Genomic DNA, 9,853 nt, shown 5'->3' on the forward strand with positions numbered 1-9,853 from the left:
ACCCTTGAGGTGGGTGCTTTCCTGTCTGATACTCACTTTGTGGTTAAGGTAAGTGTGTGATTGCCACCCAAAGCAAGAAAGCAGCACTTGGGCAAAATGACAATGGTATCTCAAAGAGGAAGTGGTCAGTATTTGCTCATAACATCTGCAGAGCTTATTTTCTCTTTGTTGCCTATATCAGGAAAATCTATTACAATAGTTAGGAGAGGGAAATATTTCTTTCTGTTTCTAAGCATGTGAATCACATTCCCTACTGGCAAAAGCTGCCCAGCACAAAAGCTGCCCAGTTCAGTGATATATAGAGCCTGCAACTGTACACTGCACCAGGAGCAAAATGTGTGGCAGTACAGGAGCCTGAGAAAGGGCTTAGCAGGACAAACCTGGGCTAGCTAAGCCTCAGCTAGATCCTGCTTTGGGTAAGCTTTTGTTTTCTTTTTAAAAAAGCTAAATTGCACCAGTATTTCATTTCCTTTTTTACAAATGAGAAGTTTGGTGTTTTGAGGTTGTGGCCAACTTCTGATAAATAATGTTTTGATGATGAGTGCGACCGTTTGGGAACTGATGGAGATGGACACAGAGAGGGGGATGTGTCTTCCAGTGGCAGGTATGGTGTCATGCCCTACTCCTTTCCAGGGAAGCAGGGGAATATGGGTCTGAACAGAACAAAAACTGGCTTCAGTGACATGTCAGGACTGCCCACATTTCCTGGCTGGTTATGAAAGTTCTTGTAGCTCATGTGTAGCCACATTGGAATAGCATTTGATGGAGCTTCTGCCTGTTCATGTCAAATGAACTCAAGATAAATGTCAGCTCATGACAACGATGAGTCTTTAATTTACTTTTTAACTTTGAAGCTAGTGGAAAAGACCTTTAAGGGATATTGGCAATTATCAAATTTCTGTTAAAGTATTTTACTTCTAAAGCAGCATCTCTAAAGAAGCACTAATTTAAAGGAAGAGAGGTTTGTTTTTTTTTTTTCTTTTCTCTTTTCCTGGTCACTTCTGAGCATTTATAGTATTCTTTCAACTTCCACTGTTTCCTCCTTAACTTTATTTTTACTTTTTTGTTCCTGTGGTACGAGTCTGTGACAGTAAGTATAGAACATCGCTAGGGGAATCTAAGTTCACAGGGAATGCCAAATCAATTTCATATTTCACACTGAAGTCCTCCTTTAGCACTTCCTTGCCAATGTTTTACAGCTATAAACCTGCCAGTCTCCACACCACAGTAATCTTATCATATACCCTTAGGAATACTTTTGCCTAGTGACCATAAAACCTTCCTTGTATATACATTGCCACAGATCTAGAAAGGATAAGAAACTTCCCAAATTTTCATTTGAAAAATTCCTTTTTTTCTGTTTGTCTGCAAAGATCAAGCACACAAAAGCCTCCAGCATTTAGAGGACCCAGGGAAGTTTTGGATGCCAGAAATCTTATACCAAGGTGAAGCTACTACCTTTGCAATTACTTTCTATTCCCATAAGGTACCTTCAGCTTTGTCCTTTCATAGGAAAAAAGCCTCTCTTGGTCCTTCTTCCTAGAGATTGTTCCAGAGAGAATGAATGTCTACACCCCTCTCTGACAAGTCTTCAAATCTGGTGGTTGGAAATGTGGAAAGGGCAGCTACCAGCACAACTATCATCAGAGGGTCACAGCAGAGCAGCTTCCAGCCCTGAGCATTGGCATGCAGTAGAGGACAACAGGGAGAAGTTGTTACAGTTGAGGCCAGAAGTACCCAGTCTTATTTGCAGTGGTAGAAAGGACTCCCTGGCTCACTACTTGGGTGGCAGGACAGCCTTAGTGGGAGAGGTCCAAGAAAAAGCTGTACATGCTTGAAGCAAACCCCGGGAGAAATTGTAATGCCCCAGCCCAACAGACCAATCACAAAAAGGCTGTTTATGTGCCCAAGTTTACAGGCACCTGAGCATCATTCTACTACCACCCTTGTCTGGAGATGCAGCCACCTTGCCAAACTGAGCAGCTCCATGCTTTCTTCCCACCTAAGATAGCAGCAACTGTGGCAACTTTCATTTCAACCCACACAGGTTTGTGTAACAGCCTAGATCCTGGGGCTCTTGCTCTGGAAATAAGCCACCCCTTTAACTTTCTTCTCAACTGAAAAAAACTACGTCAACAGTACCAATGACTGTAAGTCAGTAGTCTAAGGCTACAAAATTAGGTGGGAAGGGAACAAAGTTAATCTCTTTCTGAAACTACATCAGTGCAAGTCCAAGAGTGATGTAGCTAGGAGGAAAGGAAATGTAATGGAGCCATTCTGTAGTTCATAAATTAGGAATTTAGCTAAGTGTAATCTCAAAGCAGAAGAGGTGTGGTCGTCACTGAGGTGGCAGTGTAATCTCAAGGCAAAAGAGGTAGTCTTATGGAACTAGTCCCATAAGAATATATAAAGTCTTCAGTGACCAGAGTTCACCAGCTCCTGACCTGACTTCATTCTTCACTGACTGCAACCCCCTCCTGTTGCTTGTGCACTCTGCTCACAGCCTACTGTAACCATTTCAAGAACAGGTAATGAAATTTTTCAGATTATTAAAAACAAAGGCTGAGACCAGATGTAAAATGAGCAAATATATTTTCTAGGTCACATCAATCTTCATTTGCAATTCTCAAATCTTAAAAATAAAATGCCTGAGAGCTTATCTCCAAAAAACTGTAATTAAGGAGGAAAAATCTAAATGGCTTGTTATGGGGAAAATACTTAAAACCTCCTTTATGGAGCACTGTTGTATTTCTGGAATTTATATGGTGTATTTCTTGCAAAAAAAGACTTACTTTCTCAGTGAGAAATCCTCTCCCAACCTGTACCTCTGTGGCAGCAACATTCTTGAGCTGCTCCATTTGTTCTCATTCATGTGCTATTGATGAGTATGGAAAAGAGAAAAGGAGGCATGACAGACTTCATCTTTTTTAGTCCCTGCCTGACAACATAAAACTATGAACCCTGTCAGACCTTATTCTTCCTGAGAGCCTCAGGGTAATTCTGAAAGACTTTACAGTCCGCTTTTTTAACTTCTGCAATCATTTATGCTTTATTTTCTTTTAAAAACAGCGAGTGGGAAATGAGTTGTCCTGTTCTGATTTCATCCTGCCTGCTGTTTTTGAGGGAGGAGGACCCCTTCAGAGGGAGAGGGGTGCAAAGTGTGAGCTCTGAAACTGACACTGCCTCTAATGGAGTGGAAGGACTGAGATCCAGGGAACCCTTGGAACATGCAGAATGCTCTCTGTGAGGGTATTTAATGCAACATTGAGTGCTCATAGTGCTCAGAACAGCAGGTCTGCTTTTCAAACACAGGCTTCTGAAGTACAAGGTTTACAGGTAATGCAGTAGTAACACTGCCTGCCTGTTACTTGCTCTGAAATTCTCAATTGCAGTTAGTATGTGTCTTGAAAAATTCATTCTAGCTGAGACTGGGGTGTCTCATAAGGGACGTGTTGCTCCAGTGCTGTGAGTCAGAGGCTCTCTTGTTCTTTATTTGTGGCAGTGGGAGCACACACAATGAAAGCTGTATCTATGACAGTTCCTTTATTGAAGTGACAGGCTTATTGTGCTGCCTGTAAAGTCATAGGAAAGAACCTCCCCAAGTTTCTTTTTCTTCCCCCCCTTTTTTTTTTTTTTAATACAGACAATGTTAAATGTTTGAACCAAGGCATTCCTGCTTCTCATAGCTGCCAGGTCCTGAGCACAAGATTCAATGTTTTTCTTTTACTTGCTATAAAATGCTTAAACAAAGCCTTCCCTGCTCTGGTATAGCTGTTTCATTATTTATGAATCTAAAAATATGAATTACTGAACTTCAGCCTTGGCAGATAAGTGAAATTGGAATGAACTTTCAGCTCTTTGGTTTCAGAAGGTGAGTAAAACTCTGGTGGAGTTTGCACACATGGTTGGAATAGTTCCCCTCATTTACCCTGGCACAGCTCCACCAACTGCTGCTGCACTGCCCTGATTCACACTTTCAGCAGCAGGGAGTTAGAAACTCAGGGGTCTAAGACAGCTGTAACTTTTTCAAATTACTTGTCCAGCTTACCTTTTAAAACAGAAAATTTAAAATCATACATGAAGAGAATGGTTATTTTTCTCCTTGGCTATTAGGGGTGACTTGACTAGAGAGAGAGAGGAAGGAGCTGTAAGTGGCGTGCTGAAGATGACCCTGGAAGAAGAAATCAAATAACTGTACAAATATCCTTTGCCTCTTGAACCAAGTCACACACAGGATTTCTCATCTCTTTTACATAATGCCCCCGGAATAAGGAGCTCCTTTTAACCTGGTTTCCCTAGGAAATGTAGCATGATGTTCACACCATCTACCTATTATGTCTCCCCAGCCTTCTTCCTGTCCCCTGCCACTTGTCCACATCCTGGCATGTGACAGAGAAAGTCCAAAAGTGAAAACTGGCAGCTGTGTCCGGGAGAGATGAACGCCAGGCCTCCCCAGCTGGGCAAAGGGAACAGCACCCATTGGAGGGGGGACTCCATCGAGTGGAGCTGCACCAGGATGCCTTCAGTCTGCCAGAGGGGATGCCCAGGCACCTGGAGACATAGCAGGAAGTAGCAATGGCACTGGGGTGCAGGAAGGAACTGGGAGGGTAAGGGGATGTGGAAGAGAAATCCATAGGAAACCAGTTTCTGTGAGCTTTACTGCACACAGCAGTGGAACCTGACACTAGATAGGTGCTAAACTAAAGAAAATCCCTTAAATAGGCAGATGTGCACTTTCCAAAGTGTCTGCTGGTAAAAAAAATGAAGCCAGTTAAGTTAAGCTTCCATGTTAGCATCCAGCAGTACAGCTCACCCTGATTTACCAAACTGTTTAACTACAGTCAGCAATGTAAAGCTGGCATTTTATAATTTAGGATGGTTGATTCAAGTGTTGTTTGACATACTGTCTGCTTTTAAAAACCAGGGAACACGAAAGTGTCTGCTCGCTTTTGGAAAAGGAAATAAATATTAACTTATCTGCACAATGTGTGAGCAGATCTAGCCCTGTTGCAGGAAACTCATTAATCTCACATGGAAAATAAATAAACCAGGAGAGAAAAGGATGGGTGGGATTTCAACTTCCTCTATTTCCGTAAATCGTTATTTTATATGAACAAGAGCATGCCAAAGGTTTTAAAGTACTGCAAAGAACAAATAACTTCATTGAATCTTTTAAAGATGGAATATTTTCATTATATAACTTCATTGAATCTTTTAAAATATCCCAGTAGTGGGATAATTTAGGGTGGCATTGGGAAAACTCACCTGTTAAATACTGCCTGATAGTTCCTGCTATTAGACCACATTTTCCATTGTTGATGCTATTGTCAGTCTTCAGCCACCAGGCTCACATTTTCCATGGCAGGTGTCTGCCTAAGGCTGGATACGTGTGATGCATGTGTGCTTGTACCAAGAATTGTCTCAGACTGTATATAAAAATTTCAGCCAAAATGCTTTTGCTCTTCAACAAGTTTCCTTCACATTAAGAAGAATGGCAACCTCATCTTTAGACAGTCCCAAAGGCCCCTTACTTTGGAGGAAAAGCATTAAATTTTGCAGGAGTGCTTTAGCCACCCTGGAAATCCAACTCAGCCTGGATTAATTATGAGCCTTATCAAGATCAGTTTGGTCTTGATAGAGTTTCATAGCTTGATGTTTCAAAGGTCCTGCCTTCAGTGATTCTGTGCTACTCTGGGCCTGACTGAGGTGGACTTCCTCAGCAAGTTTCCCATTTACTACTTTGGACCCTGTTGCTGCTTTGGGGAAACCCAGAAGAAATAATCACCCAAGGAAGGAACAGGCTGGAGAGGGAGAGGTGTCTGGACAGAGAGCATGTGGCAAGGGAAGAAGGTTTGGATGAGAAGCCAAAGAGGGTGATATAGCACAGCTGGTGCAAGACAGGAATGTAGCAAAAGAGATGCTGGATAGAAGAAAGTGATCAAAGGGTGTGTGGCCACTGTACCCACAGTCACTGACCAACACATGTGCCATAGGGTAAGATAGAGGTCATTTTCTTTGCTGACAGGATCAGCTGACAGAATCTCACAGGAGCACTGACAGAGCATTTAGAATAACACAGTTTTGAGAGTCATAGAAAGCATGGCTCAAGCTCAGTTTCACTCATGTAAGAGTTGGACTTGCAAGGTATAGCCATATTAAAAAAAATAAATTGGGAAATGGGTGAATGGCCCTTTTCTTCCATAAAAATATGACTCTGAACCTGAAAACAGCCACTTGGTCAATGGTGCTCTTGCTCTTTCATCACAGGTGGGACATACTGTTCCTCAATGCCTTGGAAATTCAAATACTCACTGAGATGCCTTTAATATAGCTTTAAATGTTGGCCTTTCCCAAAGACAGACATCTGTGACCAGAGTAGCCAGTGCTTCCACGATCATCCATGTATTCATCATACATCTCCAGCATTCTAGATCTGCTCTTACATCATTTGCAAAATTAGAAAGAGGAAAAACACAGTGTGCACTGAGTGACCACCAGTTCTCTCTCTGAGCCCAGTGGTTTATTCTCTGATCACTAAAGCAGTTTAAAACTGAGTCATTTGTATGGCATTCACTGCCAAGAGGCACCTGTTCCTTCAGATTAAACCACATTCTTCAGTAATCTGTGATTGTTAATAGTAGTAATTTCTAACTTCAAAATATTGCTATAAATATCTTCTTTCAGGTTTTATGACAGCCAGATCGTTATGTTCTAAGGATCCCAAAAGCCATTCATCACAATCCAGAGCTATATTTCTATAAAGATGTAAAGCTTAGAAAAGCAGGTTTAGAATATCTATGAGAAATGGAGAACTTTTAATTTAAGCTAAGAACTAGTGAGAATGCCAATTTACGGTCATGGGATGGGTGTGCCACTGATTCTGACAAATGTCTTCCTGATATGAATACAGGCTGGAAAAGCAAATGGAAGCCAAGTGTGAAAGAGATGCAGCCAGCCTTAGGGGAGTGCAGGAACATCTGCAATCAAATTAAAATAGCATATGACCACAGGAGAGTTTTTTTACAGTATGTATTTGGCAGAGCAGGCAGGGGGTAGTTGAAATGCTGGTTTGGAAGGCAAATACACAAAATTCAAATCTGAATTCATAAACTTTTGTTGTGTTAGTTGGGAGGCAGGAATTAAATTTCAGGGATGCAGCTTGGGGGACATTGGGACAGCACAAGGTGGAAAGAAAAGGAGGGCACAAGTCATAAGTAATGGCTAATCCCTGTTTCACACTGGACAAAGAAATAGCAATGGTACAACACTCTATACACCAAGTGTCTGTACTATGATTCCCCCATTTTCTATCCATAAAGAATTTTGATGGGTTTATCGTAGTTTGATGGATTTATAGTGGTTTGGTGCTGACAGACATTGCTCTCTCCCCTGAACAGATTCCCTGACAACTAATAAGCGCTGAGCTCTTGTAGTTTTTCAGTGTGGAGTCACCATTTTTGATTTCTTTCTTCTCTCGGCTGCCTGTTTTCACAAAATTAAACTCACCTCTGAGTAAATTCAAATATGTTTGAGACCTGAGTTAATTCTAATTCAAACTTGTAACTTCTAATTCAAACAAATCAAATAATTATTGGGGAGACATGGACATCTAAGCCTTGACTCTTTAGAAACTAAGCAGAAAGGAAAAAACAAAACAAGCAGAGAAAAAAAAAGGGAAGAAACTAAAGAAACTAAACATTAAAAGATCTCTTAATATTTTGTATGTACTGAGAATCTGAATTGGGTTAACCCAAGTACATCAAAGGCTAGAAGTCATTAGGATACCTTCAGATGTCTCTGCAAAATCCTCCTCCGCACAGCTATTTCAAAAGCTTCAGCACAGTGGAGGTTCTGCAGCTGTGAGTGCAGTCCTTACACACAGTCCTGTGCCCCGCATTTGTTTCCTGCATGCTGATGGGAGTGGAACTGCAAGAAGTAGTTTTGAAGTCTGAAGTACTGCAAACAGTGAATCATGGCTTCAATGGATCATCTGTCTGAAAGCCCTGTCTCAGCAATTTGTAGCTGTTTCTGACACCAGTGGATCATTACGAGCTTCTGCTGCAATGAAAGCTACCTCCCCAAAATACCACACCAGTCAGCCTAAAATTGCATGCTTGGATTTTGCAAAAAGGAGTCTTCTCCTTCATGCTTGGATATACAGCATGAGCATGTGTTATTCTCTGGATGTACTCTAAACTAGGTGATATGGTTTCATTTATCAACTATTTTGGGGCAGGGAAATATTTAAAACATTACTTACATAGCCGGCTGTATAGGACTTACACTGGAATTAAGTTTTCTGCCTTTAATTTAGATATTAAGAAATTAACTAAAATGAACTATACTTGTTTTTGATCTCTATCTCGAGGATCTCTGTGAACAATACATGATAGATGCACTGTGCTGAGACCCACAACAGAGGAACTGCAACTTTTACTCAGGGGTGCATAACTCTTTGATTCAGGCATAAATGTTTTCTTATTTATTAAAAGTTGGCCAGGGGAAATCAAAAATTCTGGAGAAGAAATTATGCATGTTTCTGATCATCTTGATATATGCCTGAGGAACAAACTACTATTCCCCAAATAAAAATGAGTAATTAAGAGTTATGCTTTGTGACTCCAAAATTTGAGAAAAAAAAAATCATATGGTGTCTAATTAATGTCTATGTAAGTACTTTAATGTCTTTTCTCAGGAGGAAGATATTTATTGCCACATACAAAAACAAGAAAAGGACCTAAGGGAACACAAACAAAACCCCACCACCCAGCACCTTAACTGCAGCATCTGCAAGCCAGCAGTCACGGAATACTTGATGAAGTGCTTAAGGCTAGGAAGGCTGATAATGAGATTTCTTTTAAGTTCACAGTGCTGCACATTAAAGAGACATTGCCAACCTGATTCTGAAAGGAAATAATATTACATATCACAAACAGGCTGGGTTGTTTTTTTTTAATAAAAGAGTCCTTTTCATTACCCTTTGCTGGTGTCTAGAAAGACAAACAGGTTTAGTAAGCAGCATACTTGGTCCACAAGTTTTCCCCTCAATATTTTTGCATTTTATTTGTATATTTAGTATCACTGCAGTTCTTATGCTGTCTGGAGAGTGCTCCAGAGAGAAGATTGGTTCTGAGTTCCCCCTCAATCAGGGGGCAAAAAACTGGAACTCCCCAAGGTAGTACCTTACAAAGAATATACTAAAGGCCACCTGCAGACCGTGACACAGACTGCACACAAAGTGCTGACACATGTACAGCATAAACAACCTGGAACCAGATAGTCCCACCTCTCTCTCTGGTCTGTTCAGTGGTAGAAACTACCACATTATTTGCTGCAAGATTATTATTATTATTATGGTATTTCCAGAACTACACATGAATCATCAAGTTGAAGAAAAGTCAATCACTTACTTTGTCTACTTTCCGGATATTTTTTATAAAATCAAATAATATTTTCTGATGCAGAAGCCTTTTATAGAGGGACTATAATGTTTCTTATAAAACAGCATATGTGTAGCCCTATCCTTATCCTAACATAATTGCTTCCAGGAGTTTGTCTGCAAAAATGTCCTTGAACCCTTTCTGTTGGCCTTTCTCATTCTAAATGGCAGTGAAATGGTAATGCCAGCATGTTCCATCTGCCTGCATGGACTAGTCCAAATTAACTTCCAGGTTTTTCTTATTTCCTATAATTTTTTCTCAGCACCCGCTGTGAGGAGAAAGACTGTGAGCTGCCAATCAGGTAGAACACATAAATGGATCTGTATTCAGAAAAAAAAATATATTCCAACAGTATTACTATTACACAATCAACCACTCAAACTTGACAAAGCTAATTTTGTAATACTAACTTT

General features: G+C 40.6%; 1 long non-coding RNA gene across 1 annotated transcript; it reads left to right on the top strand.

The window, feature by feature from the left end:
- The first annotated feature begins 7 nt into the window (after nt 1–7).
- On the top strand, nt 8–7,730 carry LOC128801081 (uncharacterized). Its single transcript, XR_008435133.1, has 3 exons — nt 8–604; nt 1,374–1,445; nt 4,347–7,730. It is a non-coding gene; the product is annotated as an uncharacterized LOC128801081 (long non-coding RNA).
- Nucleotides 7,731–9,853: the final 2,123 nt, after the last annotated feature.

This window comes from Vidua chalybeata, chromosome 1 (assembly GCF_026979565.1).
Source record: "Vidua chalybeata isolate OUT-0048 chromosome 1, bVidCha1 merged haplotype, whole genome shotgun sequence".
NCBI classification, from domain to species: domain Eukaryota; kingdom Metazoa; phylum Chordata; class Aves; order Passeriformes; family Viduidae; genus Vidua; species Vidua chalybeata.